The sequence below is a fragment of the Lynx canadensis genome, chromosome A2, assembly GCF_007474595.2.
Source record: "Lynx canadensis isolate LIC74 chromosome A2, mLynCan4.pri.v2, whole genome shotgun sequence".
In the NCBI taxonomy this organism is placed as follows: Eukaryota; Metazoa; Chordata; class Mammalia; order Carnivora; family Felidae; genus Lynx; species Lynx canadensis.
Window position 1 is genome coordinate 37,234,143 of NC_044304.2, and position 19,370 is coordinate 37,253,512.

Consider the following 19,370-nt stretch of genomic DNA (forward strand, 5'->3'; position numbering starts at 1 on the left):
CATTAACAATGATATTGTAAGAAATAACTTATTAGCAATGCTTACTGAGATATAAAGCTGATTTTTGTACTTGAGAGAGGAGTGGATGCTCTTTTAGAAGTGGAAGGGGAAACCAAATTGTTCTACGTGCCACCAGAAACTACCTGTGATAGAAAAGCAGCTGTTGTTATTGTTGCCATCCCGTCCCCTAGCTGTGGTAAGAGAGGCACTGCATTTTCAAAGAAAAGAGGAAATTAGTTGCCACTTGCCCAGTAGAGTTTTCTCTGGCTGGTGGTATATATGCGCTTTTACTTTTTAATTTCCGAAAATAAACATAATTGTGCAGTGTCATATATTGACAATATTCCTCTCTCACCCACATTTTATATCTGCTTTCAACATTAAATGAGAAAGGATATTCTCAAAAAGCTAGCAAAAACAATGGAAAGCAAGACTTTATGCCAAATATAAACATATTTCTGTTTAGCAAATAGCAGGGGCATATAAAACATTCCCATTTCTCTTCTCGCATAACAGAATGTTCTATGCTTACTGTATTAGTTAACAAATTCAAGTCTGTTTATTTTGTTTGAAATTCCACTTCATCCATAAATTACAGCGTTACACAATAACACCAGAAGGACAATATCACCATTGTTTGCTTTTACAATCATCTCAGCCCACAAAATTCTGTTCCATTGTCAGCTTGCTGTCATCAAGCTATTGTTGTTTTCCTCTTTCCAGGGTCTCCCTACTAATATCATTCACATTATTTAGACACTCAGCAATGTTTTTGCTATCAGTGCAGACTTCTAAAGAGCTGGAGCCCCAGTGTGATGACCAAATCACCCTTGACTATTTATCTTTCCACAGTCATTATTTCCCGAGGCCTGGAGTAGCTGAGTTGCAGTGTGTGCAGAGCAGGGTGGGGGAGGGGAGCTTCCCCTGCCGAAGCTGGTTCGTTCCATTGGACAATGAGACCTTTCTGCTTGACTCTCTCTGGGCACGTACACAATGAGGCGGTTCGGGGGAGGGCAGGCAGATCATTGCTAACACCAATTCCCAAACTTCCTAGAGTAAGGAATTTTCAAATAAAAACATACATACATAGTTTTATTTCGCGGGTCCCTTTATCTCGTTTCCTAGTTGCAAACAGGCTCTTGACTCCTCCCCTCCCATAATAATAATAATAATATATGAACAGTAAGCCTCTCTCCCTGCTCTCCTCCTTAGAATTGCATTTTTTTATTCATTCTGCATCTACTTATTATGAGTGTCCTGTGTTTTTTTTAATTAAAAAAATTTTTTTATGTTTATTTATGAGACAGAGACAGTGTGAGCAGGGGAGGGGCAGAGAGAGGGAGACACAGAACCCGAAGCAGGCTCCAGGTTCCCAGTTGTCAGCACAGAGCCCATCGTGGAGCTCAAACCCACAAACTGTGAGATCATGACCTGAGCCGAAGTCGGACGCTTAACCGACTGAGCCACCCAGGCACCCCTCCTGTGTGTTGTCATTGGAAATATGCACACAGTTCTTGCCCTCATGGAATGGAGGGCCTAATGGGACATACAGATGTTAAGTTTTTTTCTAATTTTTTTTAAGATAACTTCTGTGCAAATACACATACATGATATGTATTCTCTGTATACCCTCTATATGTAATATGTCTTCTCTCATCTTTAAAGACACACCTGGTGATTTACTGTACATACACTTTTATGTTTTGTTTTATTTCTGTAATAGTGTGTGGAGGGCATTTTTAATTTTTTTCTGTACAACGTTCCTTCTTCCTTCCAAATAGCACCCTGATTTTATTTTGGAGAATCACCTCTTTCTCACTTTGCTTATTCCTTGTGGAAATTTAAATCACGTCCCTTGTCCTCTGGTATCCAAGGGTTACATATGCGCCCTGGGCTCACTCTCCCTTTAGAGTGAATCTCAACCCAAATGACTCAGGATGGAAACAGCAATATCCAGACAACAAGATGGAGTGATACTTGATGTTGAGTAGTGTGGAGCTACTAATTCGTCCTGTGCCCTCCAGCCTCCTGGCCGTTCTGTGGGCTAACTCATGTTGTTCCAATCCATTTCATTTTTGCTCGACCACTCCAGAATTGATTTCTGCTGCTTGTAATCAAAGATATTTAATCAGAGACATACAGTATTTCAGCATACTGAGACCTATCTCATTCTTCGTTAGCTCCTGAAAGGCATTTCATTATGTCGATGTTCAGGTTTCCCCCACTATCTGGACAGCAGCGCATTCCATGAAACCTTTTGTAGGCCGAAATGGTGTAAAGTGAAGAGGCAATTACCATTAATTTATATGGAAAAATGTTGAGCGTTCCCAGACCCCCAAAATAACTCCTTAGGCTTTTATGGTACCTTAGGACACATCTTGCCAACAGATGAGCAAAATCAATGGAGATAAAGCACAGATGGTTGCCGACACAGTTCAAAGCTCTGGCGGCTTGATGCTGAGATGCTGAGTGTAGTTCCTGGGAAAAGAGCTTGACGGGGCCTCTCTCACTGCTCATCGTTTGCTGCCTCTGTAACAGTTCCCTGCAAAACAAACACCAAACTCTATTTTCGCTTTTCACGTTTTCTAGTAAAAGTGCAAATCCTCTTCAGGTTTCACGTGGTTTGCAAAAACAAGTACTAATGTAGGTCTTTTGTAAAAGCCAAGGGGCATCAAGCAAACTTTTGAGAAGCGGGGACTCCTGTATCATAATTTCGTGAACCATCACTTGCAAGTGGATGTTTAAGATGCTTCCAGTATTCTGTCAACAAATACTTCAGAAAATACATCTACACACACCATATATTCTTGAATATCCATCTTTGGACAGTTATATGAATATGTTTTGGGGAATAAACTTCTAGAAGTGGAACTGCTGGGTCAAAGGATATTTTTACACATTTTTAGTACCATCAAACAGTATTGAAGCATTTCACATGAGAATGATCGCCCTATTATAACTATTGGTTGAATATATAAATAATGAAAAAGTTTTAATGATGCTTTATTTGTAATAACTCTTTATGGTCACTAATTCTTCTGAATTTAGAAAACTGAGAAAATAAGTATAAACGCACAAAAAAGGCAACTTATTTGCCTTTAAGTTTATTTATTTATTTTGAAAGAGAGAGCATGTGAGCTGAGGAAGGGCAGAGACAGGGGAAAGAGAGAGAGAATCCCAGACAGGGTCCACACTGTCAGCACAGAGCTTGATGTGGAGCTTGAATCCATGAACCCTGAGATCATGACCTGAGCTGAAACCAAGAGTCAGGTGATTAACTGACTGAGCCACCCAGATGCCCCCCACATCACTTATAATTCTCTCACCCACAATGGTAGAATTACATCTGCTCATCGTTATTATTTTTTTATCCAGCGTTTGCAAGTCTTTTTAAAAAGGATTATTATAAACAAGCAATACCATCATAGCTAGAAGTAGAGGCCATTCGTTGTATTTCTTGAATTCCAAGTATATGGGATTTCTACCTAACTTATATTTTTGATTTCCAGTTTAATTGCTAGTGGTAAGTGAACATACTCTGTATGGTTTCAGTGCTTTGCAATTTGCTAGGTCTTGCTTCATGGACCACTTTATGTTCAGTTGTGGTTGCATTTATGTGGTTGAAGAGTATCTTCTCTACTTTTGAGCAGTGTTCTTTGTACTTGCTTTGGATTGGGTTTGATATTTGTGCTATTCAAATCTACACCCTTACTGATTTTGTTTATTTGTTAATAACAGAGAAAGGTATATTAAAATTTCCTACCATGATTATGGTTTTGTCTGTTTCTTCTTATAATTCTATCACTGTTTGCTTCATATTGTCTGAGGCTCAGTTGTTAAGTGCATATAAATTTAGAATTGTTGTATTGTCCTGGTGAGTTACATATTGATTATTTATATTTTCCCTTTTCAACTCTGCTAGTATTTTTGGCTTACATCTATTTTTGTTATTTCACAGCTTCCCTTTTGTTAGTTTATATAGCATAAAATTTTCTTCTCTTGAAAATCTTTTGCTTTTAATCCATTATACTTACTCCCTGTAAACAGCTTGTAGTGGATTTTGTTTTGTTTTGTTTTGTTTTTTAACCTAGTTAAATAGTCTTTGTCATTTCAATGCAGCATTTAGTGCATTTATATTTAATATAATTATTGATATATTACAGAATGTATTCTATCTGTTCAGTCTCTTATTTTCCTTTATTTTCTGGTAATATTATTTTGAATTAAAGAGTTCTTTTTTTATTTAAAAAACTTTTTTTTAACATTTATTCATTTTTGAGAGAGAGAGAGAAAGACAGGGCATGAGCAGTGGAGGGTCAGAAAGAGAGAGAGGAGACACAGAATCAGAAGCAGGCTCCAGGCGCTGAGCTGTCAGCACAGAGCCTGACATGGGTCTTGAGCCCACAAACTGTGAGATCACGACCTGAGCCAAAGGCGGACACTTAACCGACTAAGCCACCCAGGTGCCCCCTTGAATTAAGGAGTTCTTAATTGTCTCATATTTTTCTCTAGGAATTTGAAAGTTTTATTGACATGTGTCTGTTATTTATATGGTTATTACATCCATCCTTGACTTACCAAAAGTCAAATATTAGTATTTTTAACTTGTTTATGGATAATCTGAGGAATATAACGTTAGTCACTTTAATGCTAATTTATCCCCTGCTGATGAATATGACATTGTACACTTTAATTTTATACATGACAAAAGCAAATAAAACATTAGAGTTATTGTTTTGTATATTTAATATCCATTTTTGCATATTCACCTATTTACCATTTTTGTTGCTTTTCACTCTTCTGCATCTCTATTCTTTCATCTGGGATAATGTTTTTTCTACTTAGAGGACCCTGCTTAATATATTCTGTAGTGAGCATCTGCTGGTGACAAATTCTTTTAGTCTTTTAGAATGAAAATGTCTTTATTTTGCCTTCATTGGGAATTAATTTTTTTAATTTGCCAGTTTGACAAATGATAATGGTATCATACTGCTTTAATTTGCATAGATTTTATATATTTACTACCTTTTCTCTTTCTTCTCTTAGGTATTTAATTTCTTTATAAAGTTAAAAGCATCTCTTTTTTTTTTTTTTCCAGGAGATGAGGGGAAACTAATTAGTCACATAAATGAGGTTAAAGTAGTATAATATATATTTTTGGGTAACTTGGCTGCTAATTTTGCTCGTGTGTCCCTGCACACACAAAGACACAGGAATCTAAAAGCTGCCTCTGGCTAATAAATTAACTCTTAAGACAGATAAATACATTATTAATGCCACCAAGACTTTTAAACCATTCTTGACAGTCACTCATTTCACATGGTAAAGTCCTGGACCAACTTTTCCACAACTGTGTGACACTTTGAGCATCTCTCTCTTCTCTGCAATGTTTCACAAGAGGTACTCATCCTTGAGAAACCGTTTTGAAGGGAAGAGATAATCCTAGGTCAATAGAAGCTCAGTCATTTAACCAGGTATTTTATTTTGAGGACTTACATGAAAAGTTGTGTTCAGTCCCTTATTTATCCTGCCTCTATTTAAGTTGTGTTTTTTTGAAAAACAGAGTACCCTCAAACGTAATGGCTTAAAACAATTATGATTTATTATCTTTCACAATATTTGCATCAGGAATTCTGGTAGAGCTCATCTGAGCAATTCTGTTCCATATGGGTAGGCTCGGCTGGAATGTGCAAGAAGATGTTACTTGCTTGTCCAGCATTGCAGCTCTGTGTTGTTCCACATGTCATTTCTCTCTCCCCGTGCATCTCATCATTTTGTATTCTGGCCTAAGCTCCTCTAGAGATTGACATCTGGTTTCCTACACTGAAAGTGAGGATCTTGAAAGCTCTCTTGAAGACCTTGAACCGAGCTGGCAGACTGTCATTTCTACCATATATCATTGGTTAAAGCAGATCACAGTACAGGTCCAGAATCAGGGGAGGGGAAATTGAATCTACCTCTTGATCATTGGAGTCACATGCTTGTACAGGGAAGGAAGGAATTAATGGAAGCCATCTTTGGATACCATTCACCACTCTCTGTTAGCAAGTATTTCATATTTCTTTTCTGAAGACCAGAACACATTGCTTCTTTCAAACTTGTATTTATTTTAAAGCATAAATTAGAACATGAGTCGCGCATATGCTTACCCACTTGGTCCTTTCCTTATTGACTAAAGATAGAACAGACTTGTTCTAAACAGGCTGCAGTTAATGCAAAGTATGTAGGCCACCCCTATAGAAGCTTGCTTTATAATCAAGAATTCATGTAATGTTTTAGTTTTTCATTTGCTTCAGCCCTCCTGGTATTAGCCAATAAAAGAATTATAGTTTTAATAACTAGTTGACACAGCTGATTTTATCGATTTTAATAAATAATCAAACATGCCTAAAAGCGAAAACATCAAACAAATGATTTAAATCCCTAAAACCTTGCCTGTGCTAATCACAAAACTCAGTTAAATGACAAAGATAAAAACAGATTAGTGTCATTAGGCAAAAAAAGAACACGTACCAATTACAGAATATAAGTCTTATCAGTTTGCTTAATAAAAACCTGAAATGCTAAATGAGCAGCTGCGCTCACGCACATTTGTGGAAAGCTTCAGCCTCTTGTTTCAAATAGTCGTCCAAAGGAAACCAATAACCACAGCAAATGGAGCAGCAAGAGATGTCAATGGAGCGCCTGCCCTTTCTTCATTGTGTCCTCTCTTTTGTTACTCTTATGAGACCTCTGACAGTGACCAAGATGGAAACTGAGACCTGCAGAGACGAAGCATGTAGCTCAAGGACCTACACCTCCAGAGAGCCGGAAGTGGGATTCAAACCCAGGACTCAGTGCTTCACAAAATCCATTCGGTTTCCTGCTCCCACACTGTCTCTCAAAGGGAATAAAACCGTACCTGGGACATACGGCCGGGATCATCCCGGAGCCCAGCCTGTTCTATGGTCTGTCGGTGTTCTCAACAGACAACAGAACGAGGGATGAAGGCTACTTACGTTGATGTCATTCTCATATCTCACGGTTTCTATTAAACCTCCCCAACTTCCTTTTAATAACCTACTTACAATTTCATCATACATAATCCCTCAGGAATAACTGGCTTAGATAATACAGAGCACTGGTTATTACACTTTGGGGTGTTGCTTGGGAGCTTTTAACCCTTTTTGTGCTTCAGATCCTTTGGCAGTGTGGTGAAGATACCTAAGATGAATGCTTCTAAAAGCATACAAGAAAATAAAAAGGAAGCCCGTTTTATTGAGATATGGCTTAACTTAGGAACTAGAATTTAACTTAGCTCAAGCAAAAATGGAAAACATGCTAGGAATGAAAATGAGCTGAACAGTGTGAACCAATAGGGTAGGTGTTAGCGCACTGTGGCCCATGGGCCAAATATGGCCCATTACCTATTTTTGCAATGTTTTTGTGGAACCCCTTTACTTTCATCTCTCTATGACTGCTTTCTTTCAACGTTTATTTATTTTTGGGACAGAGAGAGACAGAGCATGAGCAGGGGAGGGGCAGAGAGAGAGGGAGACACAGAATCGGAAACAGGCTCCAGGCTCTGAGCCATCAGCCCAGAGCCTGAGGCGGGGCTCGAACTCCCGGACCGCGAGATCGTGACCTGGCTGAAGTCGGACGCTTAACCGACTGCACCACCCAGGCGCCCCCTAAGGAGATAAAAAGAAAAAACAAAAACTTTCCCATTTCCTTATGCAGTGCAATCCACTTCTCCCTTGCTATTCCTCTGAATACCTAAGGGTTTGGCTAAAGCTTTGAAAGTACCTGTAGTTAAGATCTGGCCATTGACATTGTTAAATTTAAACCCAATATGTACCTGGGGAGAGTTTTTTTTTTTTTTTCTATTATTCATTCGAAATGTATATAATTTGTAATCTTAATGAAAGTCTACTTTGGCTGATGCCTGCTTTCATTTAATCTGAAATTCAAGGGAGTGAAGATATCTCAGAATTGTATGGAGCCTGAAATGGCCATAGATTTAATTTTTAAATTTATTATAGAAGTGAAGTTCATTGGTGAAGAAGTGGCTGAAAAGAAAACTCTGGGTATTTCAGTTCTATTTCTCTAATAGCAAAGAAAACAAAGATTGGGCAAATCTGATAACGCCCATTCAAACATGACCTGGGAGGGAATCCAAGAAAGCTAGCTATAAAACAAATAAATCATTGGCCGTTATGAAGCATGGAAAGCAGCACACTGATCTCAGACCTAAACAGGGAAATAATCATTATTCATATCACATTTAAAAACACAATTATTTAAGAGGGATCTATGGAAACTTATTCTGGAAGTAGCAGATGAAATTAGTTCCCGTAGGGGACTGCGCCCCTGGTAACCACAATTGACAGTGCTCTGGGTTAAAAGGCAATGTGACCTTTGGCCCAGAAGAGACAGGGATAATTGTGTGAATTATCTCCACGCCTTTATCTGACATCCCTCCTGGGCAGTAGGAGGGCCTGGTGGTTTCACCCCAAGATCATGAGCTGGAGCAGAGAGAGGCTACTTCATACTGAAAGCATGGAGCTTGAAATTATTTTCAGAAAGCAGCATCTCTTGACCTTGGGGGAAGCTAAGACCTCCTTTGCCTCTGTGGGAGCCAAAATAATGTCTTCTCAAAGATGTCCATGCTCAAATCTTTGGAACCTGTGGATATTGCACCTTGCATAGATGATGAAAGAGATGTTGCACATGCGATTAAGTTAAGACACTCGGGATGGTACCCTGGATGATCCAGGTGGGCCCATTGTAATCTCAGGCATCCTTGTAAGTGAAGGAAAGAGGCCAGAGAGTCAGAGTCAGAGAGAGATTTGAAGATAGACACTGCTGGCTTTGCAGGTGGATGAAGGGACCGTGAGTCAAGGAAGGCAGCAGCCTGTAGCAGGTGGAAGAGGCAAGGAAACAGATTCTCCCCTAGAGTCTCCAGAAGGAATGCAGCCTTACTCATCACCCATTTTAAATGTCGGATCTCCAGAACCGTAAGATGATACCTTTGTGCCTCTTTGCACCCCTAAACTTGTGGTAATGTGTCACAGCAATGATAGGAAATACACACCTACTTGCCCCTTTCCTGTCTAACTACAAGAAGGAGCGTTGGTGTGCCTTAGTCAAATCAGAAGACCCGTATCAGGTTACAGTTTAGAAGGTGAAGCTTTAAGTGTGATATATGTAGGTGGGGTTTTGTGTGGCAGATTTTCTGCTTCTTTAGTTTTTGATGAAAAATTAGGATTTCTTTAGTTTTTAGAAGCTCTGGTTTCTTATGTGGATGGGATAGCATAAAGGTCCTGGGGCCTATTCTACCTTGGAAGGAAGCACTGCTGCTCTGTTTTATCTACCTTAAAAGGCCACGGAGAGAAGACAGTAGATTGGCCAAGTTTGCGGACTCTGGTGCGAGACCATCTGGTTTTGAACTAGAATGTGATACTGTAGGCAAATAAGTTAAACTTGGTCTCTCCATTTTTGAGTAAAGGATAATAGTATCCACCTGATGAATTATTTATATAAAATCCTTGAGCAGTGCCTGGAGCATGGTAAATGTGATGATAAAGGTGATGATGGTGATGGTGACTTGTCTAGATTTTGATTCAGGCTCTCACATTAGGTTTGTGATCTTGCACCATGTTTTTATACCCAAGTGGATCCATTTTTTTTTCATCTATGAACCAGAGATAATAATAGTAACCACCTCAAATGTTGTTATAAGAAGTAAGTTCATACATATAAAGTATGTGGCACATAGTAAGTGCTCAGTAAACAAGACATGTTGTGGTCAGTGGGAATCCAAACAAAGCAGACCAGGAGTCTATCCTTAATCCTCCCTAGGCTGTAATTCTTCTTCATCTTCTTTTATTCAGCTTTCCCTTCCCCAACTTTCAGGATAGTAAGATTAAAAGGACTAAGAAAGGCACTCTTACATTCTTATTCCACAATCATGCAACTCAAAACTGGGGTCCTCAGCAATGAACCGTTAGGTGGGTGAGAAGACACTATATAAACATGGCACATCTTCCTGGAAAGTCAACTTTACTCAAAGGTAAATAATTTAACATATTTTTCTTTTAAAACAAACATGGATGTATTATGAAGGAGAATGCAAATTTTGCATGAATTTTTAAGAATAGGAGTGGATTATTTAACCACTTATCGAAGCGTTAGAAACCCCGACTCAAACTAGCTTAAGCAGAAAAAAACATTACTGCCTACTACCACTGTAGTTTGAAAGTTTGGAGGGCTACATTTCAGAGGTACGGCTGGGTTCAAGGGCTCTAAAACTGTCATCAGTTATCTTTTTTATTTTTAATTTTCTTTAAGTTTACTTATTTATTGTGTGAGAGAGAGTACAGGCAAGGGAGGCGCAGAGAGAGAAGGCGACACAGAATCCCAAGCAGGCTCTGCACCAACAGCACAGAGACAGATACGGGGCTCAAACTCACAAACTGTGAGATCATGACCTGAGCCAAGATTAAGAGTCGGACGCTTAACCGACTGCACCACCCAGGTGCCCCTGTCATCAGCAATCTTTACTTTTCCATCTTCTAAGTTTGTTTTTTTCAGGACTTTATCCACACGACAGAGGAAATCTAATTGGCCAAAGTAACCTGCTTTCCAATGAGGGTAGAGTGTCTGGGCCCTTATCTTGATATTCCACCAAGATATGGACATGTCTAAAAAGAAAATAGGAGCACTTGGGTGGCTTACTTAATCGTTTAAACGTCCAATTCTTGATTTCGGCTCAGGTCATGATCTCACAATTCGTGGGATCAAGCCCTGCATCAGGCTCTGCACTGATAGCACAGAGCCTGCTTGGGATTCTCTCCCTCTTTCTCTGCCCCTCTCTGGCTTGTGCACATGTGCCCTTTCTCTCTCCCAAAATAAGTAAAATAAAATAAAAACATTTTTAGAAAGAAGAAAGAAAGAAAAAAAAAGGAAAGAAAGAAAGAGAAAGGAAAGGAAGAAAGAAAGAAAGAAAGAAAGAAAGAAAGAAAGAAAGAAGAAAAAAGAAAATACATAAATACATTCTGGTAACTGAAGAAGGTAGAAGGGATTATAAGCATAACCAATCCTCATCTTCAATAAAGAGACATCAGAGAAATTTGCTTGCTTCTGAAGACCATGCTCCCTGATTCCTCGGGACAAAAATGTATTCTATGCTTTGACACGTTTGTCTGCTCTCTAAGCAAAAAGTCTCCCTTTGTCTGAGTCCACACATTCCAGCCAAATCCAGATGTGCTGGCTCTGCTCTGTGGGATAGAGATAGGAGTGAGCACATGGAAGATGCACCCATCTGTGAGTCTGAAAAGGTGCCACTTATGGAAAGTATGTTCAGGAGCAGAATCAGTCACCCTGACTTTCCTCTAATCCCCGGTGTAACTTCTGGCCTTGATCCTCAAGGGTTTACACTGAAATTTGAAGAAAAGACATTTTCATAAAAGTCAACTGTGTGATTTTGTGTGAGTTGTCCATCTCCGTATCTCTCAAGGACTTATGCTTCCGTTAAAGATCCAGAGCTCCCTGTCCTTAAACATCATACCCACATTACTAGGAATGATTACAGGGTTTCTAAATTCTTCCCTTAAGCAGATAGTATGGACTTGAGTTTCTGAATCTATCCAAGTTAAGACAAAAGAAGCAAATCAAGATGAAAACCGTCTTGGGACTTGCCAGAGCATTTTCTCAAGTGTTTAGGAGACCACTAATCCCATGAAATGATCTGTGAAAAAAAGTGTTGCGGTGATTAAGGAAGTGCCTCTCTGGGGAGTTTATGTTCCATATTAGCACATTAAGGCTCTGAGAAGTCTTGTAATAAGGGAGCCTGTCTGGCTTCCTCTGACTAACCTTTCTCGCCCTGATTAACACCTTGTACGCCAGTTTTTCAAATTTGGAACACTTGGTGAAGAAATGCTGCCCCAAAGTCCAGGAACTGGAAGCTCAGGAAATTCTTGCTTGGTGTCTCAGTTATAGGCAAGGAGTGTCCAAAGACTTGGTGGACCGTGTGCATCATGTCCATTACCACCAGACCAAAGCTGGCATTTTTACTATGTCAGGACACTGAGCTGAGTACCGATCGTGAATATGATTGTGCGATCAGGCAAATCCCTGGATGAATATTGGAGAAATGAATGCTGGGCGTAATAAGGTTGGGTCTAAAGTTATCTTTTAATCCTTTCTTTTAATTCTTTTCTGTCCCCTCAACTCTCTTTCCTAATCAAGAGTTAAGAGATTTTTTTTTTAATTTTTTTTTCAACGTTTATTATTTTTGGGACAGAGAGAGACAGAGCATGAACGGGGGAGGGGCAGAGAGAGAGGGAGACACAGAATCGGAAACAGGCTCCAGGCTCTGAGCCATCAGCCCAGAGCCTGACGCGGGGCTCGAACTCACGGACCGCGAGATCGTGACCTGGCTGAAGTTGGACGCTTAACCGACTGTGCCACCCAGGCGCCCCCAAGAGTTAAGAGATTTAAAATGCAAGCAAAAATTCCATAGGAACAGAATGATTCAATAGCATCCTACATGAAAGAGTAGAACTTTAACATCTGTAAATTGGCCAATGGAGCTGAGATTATCCAAATGCGTTGTATTTGGACTTTGTACTAACTCCACTGCTATGATGTTTATGTTTCTCCCAAATTCAAGTTTAAACTTAACTCTTAAGGTGATGATATTAGGAGGGGGATGCTTTGGGGCATACTCTGGTCATAAGGGTAGAGCCCTCATTCAGGAGAGTAGTACACTTACACAAAAGACTCCAGAGAGCTCCCTTGTCCCTTTTACCATTTGAAGACACCGTTAGAAGGCTGTCTATGAACCAGTCTCACCAGATCTTCCAGCACCTTGATCTTGGACTTCACAGCCTCAAGACTGTGAGAAATAAATCTCTATTACAAGCCATCCTGTCAGGGCGCCCGGGTGGCTCAGTCAGTTGAGCGTCCGACTTCAGCTTAGACCATGATCTCACAGTTCATGGGTTCGAGCTCCGCATCGGGCTCTGTGCTGACAGCTCAGAGCCTGGAGCCTGCTTCGGATTCTGTGTCTCTCTGTCTCTCTGCCCCTCCCCAGCTTACACACACACACACACACACTCTCTCTCTCTCCAAAATAAATAAACATTAAAAAAATAATTTAAAAAAAGGCATCCTGTCTACAGTATTTTGTTATGGCAATCCCAAACTGGGGCATGTGTAATAGGAGCAAATGAGTCAAGCCAGGCCTGGGCATGAAATTGTCACAGACTGGTATTTATCTCACTTCCCCACTACCGCAGGGCTGGACCTGCCAGCCCGTCTTTCACTGCTTTCATTGTACATTTCTCTCAGTCCTTCCTCATTGGCTAATCCGAGTAGTAATAATAAGAAATAATAATAATAATAGCAGTAGCAGTTACTGTTGATCGAGAACCTTCTCCAGTTCATGAGGCATGATGCAAACTGAGCACTTTACAGACATTTTCATATCATCTCCCCAACTTTATGAAACATGTATTGTTATAGAAATACACAGTGTTACTTACCAAAGGAAGGATTCAGACTGTGAAGGTGTAAGCCAATTTCTGTGTTCCACAGGTTGAGATAATGAAGGAACCACGTTTTGAAAGAGGTGGTAACAGCAAGTAAAATATTTTACCCTCCTCATTGTAATATTTGTATATTATGATGAGTATTCTGGAGATCACGGTGCCCTAGCTTCCAGGAGGGAGCTAAAAGTGGGAATTTTATGTTTCGTGGGAAATGACTTGAGAAATCTTTCTTTTTTCACCACATTGTCTGTTCACGGAGAGACTTCTGTGTGTGTGTGTGTGTGTGTGTGTGTGTGTAGGGCTGTGTTTGTGTGGGAAGGCCAGGAAGGGAAGAGGGGACAGGAGGAGAGTTGACACATGTAAGAGGCTACAAAAACCCATTTCCTGCTATTATAATTAGTACAATGAGTTTTTGTTTTCAGTTAAAAATGTACATAATTTTTTGTATTAGATTTTTCTTTTCTTTTTGTTCGGTGGGTTTACTTGTCAAGAAAGCAGCTGGCATCTGGCCTTTCAGCCTGGTTAGCTTTTTTTGCTGTTTTTATAATCATTTACCCTGTCTTTACAAATTTTAGTCTATAGAAGTTATGAGATTTACCAATTTATAAAATAAAACATCTGTGGCAAAATAAAGAAATAGCAACATGCTAAAAGAGCAGTCAAGAAAAACATACCTTGTCTAAATGATGCCAAATGTATGTCTAGTATACCTGATTATAATTTTTTTATTTTTCAAAAGCTCCCTTTGATTTTCCATAATTAATTGTCATTAAGGATCCAAATCATATTTTAGTGCAATGCCCCAAAGGATTTCTCAGATTGTGGTGATATTAACAGGGGGGAAAGTCAGCATTATTATATATTTTATTATTTCGGGATTGTTTTCAAGCCACTGGAGTAATTGGCCTGTAGCCTGTTCCAATTAATAAGGTTTTTAAATGCATTCATACAAATCTGTGTTTTGGAAGCAAAAATCTTGACTTAAAAAACTTGCTCGCAGCTGAGGCTTATTGCTATGCGTGGATAAAGCCTGGGAGCCATGTCTTTTGCAATAATTATTTTCAAAGAGACCTGTGAAATCTTCGTCAACACTTTTAAAGAAGTAGTCCTTATCAAGGAGAAGAAAGACTTTGAGATCTAAACCTGTGTAGCCACCATGGTAGGTGACAAAGTCTCATGTCACCTGCTGAGAAGTAGACTTGTGGAAGGCAACATATTAACAAGCAGGGCCTTTTGTTTTTGGCAGCCTAAATATTTTGTTTCTCCGGTAATCTCTTGTCCTTGATTCGAGGCTGGAATATATGGAGATTTTTCTACACACTGATTCTGTACGGAGACTCAGAGGATTCAAATGACATTATGTTCCCCACTGGACCCCAAAGGTACATGATTTGATTTCATTAAGGAATTATGTCATATGACAGGACAGAAGGGAGACAAGTGATTTTTTCTTTCTTTCTTTCTTTTTCTTTCTTCTTTCTTTCTTTCTTTCTTTGTTTCTCCTTCCTTCCTTCCTTCCTTCCTTCCTTCCTTCTTTCCTCTTTCTTTCTTTCTTTCTTTCTTTCTTTCATTTCTTTTTGTGTTTATTTTTGAGAGATAGAGAGGCAGGGTGTGAATGGGGGAGGAGCAGAGAAGGAGGGAGACCCAGAATTCAAAGCAGGCTCTAGGCTCTGAGCTGTCAGCAGCTCATGGGGCTCGAACTCCCAAACCATGAGATCATGACCGGAGCTGAAGTTGGATGCTTAACCATCTGAACCACCCAGTTGCCCCAACGAGTGATTATTTCTAATAGTCGTTGTGTTTTTTGTTTGTTTGGTTGGTTGTTTTGGTTTTGTTACTGCTTTGGGGTTTTTTGCTGTTGTTTTGTTGTTGTTGTTGTTGTTATTGTTCTTTTGGTTTTTCAGTTAGTAACACTTATGGGACTAATTTCATTTCTCATTGCGATATTTATGTACTAGTCTGGCTTGAGTCATGAATTACAAAGGCAATTCTAATTGACCAGATGAAGTCCCTTTGGACTGAAACATCACACCATTTCATTTTGTCTTCCCAGGTTGTTTCTCCAGAATATCATTGAAGAACTTGGTGATTCTGACTCAGTTTGGTGCACAATAAAATGGTAGCTGCCATCATTTTCAAATGAAATCACTTCTGTCATTGTAAATAATTTTCATTTATTTTTATTCTGGAGACGGGGGAAAGATTGCAAGGGAGATGTTTCTTGTGAGGATAAAGGTGGGTGGCTCTCCCCAAATTATGAAAATGGTTAGAGAGATTGAATCCAAACCCCCTCTTAATATGATATTACCCTAGATTCTTGGACATCTTGCTATGACATCAGAATTGCAAAACCTTAACTAATTTCATAATCTCTCTCCTGAAGTTGCCTCCCTAAAACATTATTCATTACAGCGAAAACTGCCAGATAATTTCCAGTCTCCAGGCTAGGAATCTTACAATAATCTTTTCTGACTTTTTCTGGATGTTTCTCAGTCACGGCTGTCTTGTAGGTTAGCTCTTCATCCTCACAGAAACTACCGTTGACAATTTCCATCTGGGAGGCAGTCTTCATAGTACGTAAATATTTGCATCCTGACTTTGCCACCCCCTCTCTTCGTGCGTCTTGATTCAGGAACTGTCAGTGGCTCCAGTTGTCCACCTCACAGACTGAGCTCCATCTCTTTGTCGTCTTTTGAAGCGAGGTCGGTTCTCCATTTCCCTCTCTCGCCATGCTCTTCTCTGTCTCTGTCCCTCCACTCACAGTGAGGCCTCCTCCCAGAGTATCCTCACTTTTTCCGTCTGCCTGTCTCAATCTAAATTTCCCTTGGTTCACACTCCTTCCTCGCCTCTTCCCAGCCATTATCACCCATAGCGGTCCAACCCTTGCTCTCAGATCTGCCTCAATCACTAACGGGTCCAAATCCCACTATTCTATGTCCATCTTGTTTTCCCAGCTAGATTGGCAGCTCTTTGACTCAAAGAACAATGTCCCATATCTCTTCTATGTTCCTGCTGTGACTGTCACAAGGCCAGACATACATACATACATACATACATATCCTTGTGTTTAATATTAAATGAGTATATGTGAGTATATGATCAATGGAATCATTGCGTGTTTTCCTGGTTTTCATTTGATATGCCATGGCAAAAAACAATAGTTTACTGTGATTTTTCATGTCTTAGCCTGTTTGTTTTTGTAAGTCACCCCTTCTATTTCCCTCAAACTAAGAATTAGGCAGACCTATCCTTTCTAATTGAAATAGAAGCTAGGAGATGATGTTAGACAAGCATCCCAAGACTCATAGTAAAATTAAGTGGTATTTATCAACAACTTATCATATGCCATCAAATGAAATGGAACTTGGAGAAAGTGAGATGCTTGCACAAAGGCACAACTAGAAAGCAGCAATGCTTCTGATGCCAGAGGACCACTCAACCAATATGGTCCACTGCATCCCAGCTGAATCTTGCTTTGTCCTGAGTTCTGTCATTCTCCACAAGGTCCCTTGGGGAAAAGGCGAAGGAAATCATCGGAATGCTCTTTTGTTGGCTGCACGTTTTACTCCAAACCTCTGACATTTAGGTTGATGCCAAGCAAAGGCTGGTTTGTTTTCCAGAGATGAGAGCATAAATCAAATTATCTGTTTCCTCCTACCTCATACAAACTTTGTATCTTACCATTGATGTCAAAGAAAAAAGGATACAGAGGAAAAGGAGCGAGAGAAGCAGAGAATTCCAGAACATTTGACTTCTTGGGTCTGTTTAGTCAGTTGTGGGAGGAGGTGAGAGAGAGATAGCCTGACTCTGTTGTGGTCCTGAGCATGTCCCATTCTTGGTGAAAGGAGTAAAGGGGCTAGAAGACGACTTGAGATTCCCACAGAGACCACCATGGGCTAATAATCCACTTAGGTGCAGAGGACACATTATTTTTAAATGAAATCAGCCAAACTCCATAATGTTTGGGGATTGCTGAGTGGGGTAATGTTTTGAGGCACACTTACTTAAAAGAGTCTGGGGGAAAAGGTATCTTGGAAAAAACACAATGGTTGTATCTTAATATTGAGCCTCCAGTGGCTTTTTTATTTAATTTGCTCAGTAAATCAGAAATCCTATTCTCAGAAAGAACTTAGAAGAGAAAACAAGAAGCAGGAAGGAGAGCAAGCTAGGATAATGGCAACAGCAAGCAGCGAAAGTTCCCTAACAGTGAAAAAGGAGGAAATAATTTTGGAAAATTATTCAATGACACAATGATATGTTCCTTAATTAAATATTTTATTTTGCCAAGGTTTTCTATTTCATGAAAGGAAATAATGTCACTGGAAGATGATATTCGGTGCTGCTCTCCAGGCATTGAATATATTCTCTTTTAACATCTGAGGATAGGATTTCTGATTTAAGATAGTTGTTAGCTCATTAAATATGAAACAATTTGAAGCTCAGCAATTTATTTCTTTTATCCCCTTCTTTTTCATTCCTTCCTCCCTTCTGCCCCCCTCTCTGTTTCTCAGTCTCTCTGACCCATCTGTATTTCTGTCCACCTCTCTGTTTCTTCCCCACCAAAATCAAGATTCCCTGCTGGTTTAGTAAATCTGTCACAAATCACGTAGGGAGATGCCCTGGCAGAGATGACAAGATGACAGAGTGTGGGAGCATCCCTGATCACCACCGATGAGTGGTCTAGACTAGGGTTTTTTCTTTCTCCACAACATCCTGTGGGAGGAAAGAGTTTGCTTGTGAAGGTCAGATAATATGATGCTCTTGTAGCAGACTGAGAGCCCCGAGAGCCCCAAGTCTCTTTTGAGATTCATGTTGGTGGGGCATGGCGTAAAAGGAGCTGGTGGTGTCTTCTGAGTTCACCACACTCAGATTCCAAGCTGATTGGCGTGTTAACACAGTTATAGGAAATACACCATTTGGACATCATGTGGGAGGGTTCATGCCTGGCATTTTATCCACTGAATCTGTTCGTCTTCTCTTAGCATGGGGAATATTGATCATCTCCAGCTGAGGAAACATGATGGGCTGATGGGATAGGGTCGCAGGTTGGACTGTGGCATCACTTGCCCTGACTCCTAGAGACACAGTGCTTAAAATGGGAAAATAGGGCCGGTTCTTGAACTGTGCTGGAGAGTTTGAAAAGCAGGCACTCCCTGCCCATTTTAAGAATGACCTTGTGGCTCTACAGATTACTGTAGTGTGCATGAATTGGGCCAGTGAGGCATTTTCATTTGCCATCATTTTCTTTGAGGTTGAATGTTCATAATGATTTATTTCAGTAGTTAGTTAAAATATTCGTGTCCTATTTAGGCAAAAGTAATGGAAAGGACAGTATTCTGGACTTTGAAGAATGAAAATGGGGGAACTAAGCTTTGGAAAAAAATGTATCATCCGCCATGTAGAAAACTAGAATTTGGTATAGACTAATTAATTGTGACTCAATTTTGGTTCTAATACCCTTGAAGACACCAGACGTTAATATCTGCTCTCTCCTTTGGAGAATCTAGTGAAAAATTTAAGTGAGCGAGAGGTGGACTAAATTAGAGTTTTCTTGAAAGCCACGATTGAAATTTATCATCAAGCTCCTGCGAGGTTATCCCTCAATGAACCAACCCACTAATTTTAGAGACCTTCCTTCTTTGTCACGAAAAATCAATTTAATGTCATGAATAATTGTCTCTTTTTTTTTAAATCAGGGAAGTTGTAAAGATTGTTATAAGTGTTAGAGGGACTGGTTGAAAATAGCAAACACTGGTTTATTTCAGAGTAACATTACCAAGGTGGATCTATACATTTATTCTCTTACCCCAGATCTATTCTTAGACTCATTTGTCCCCA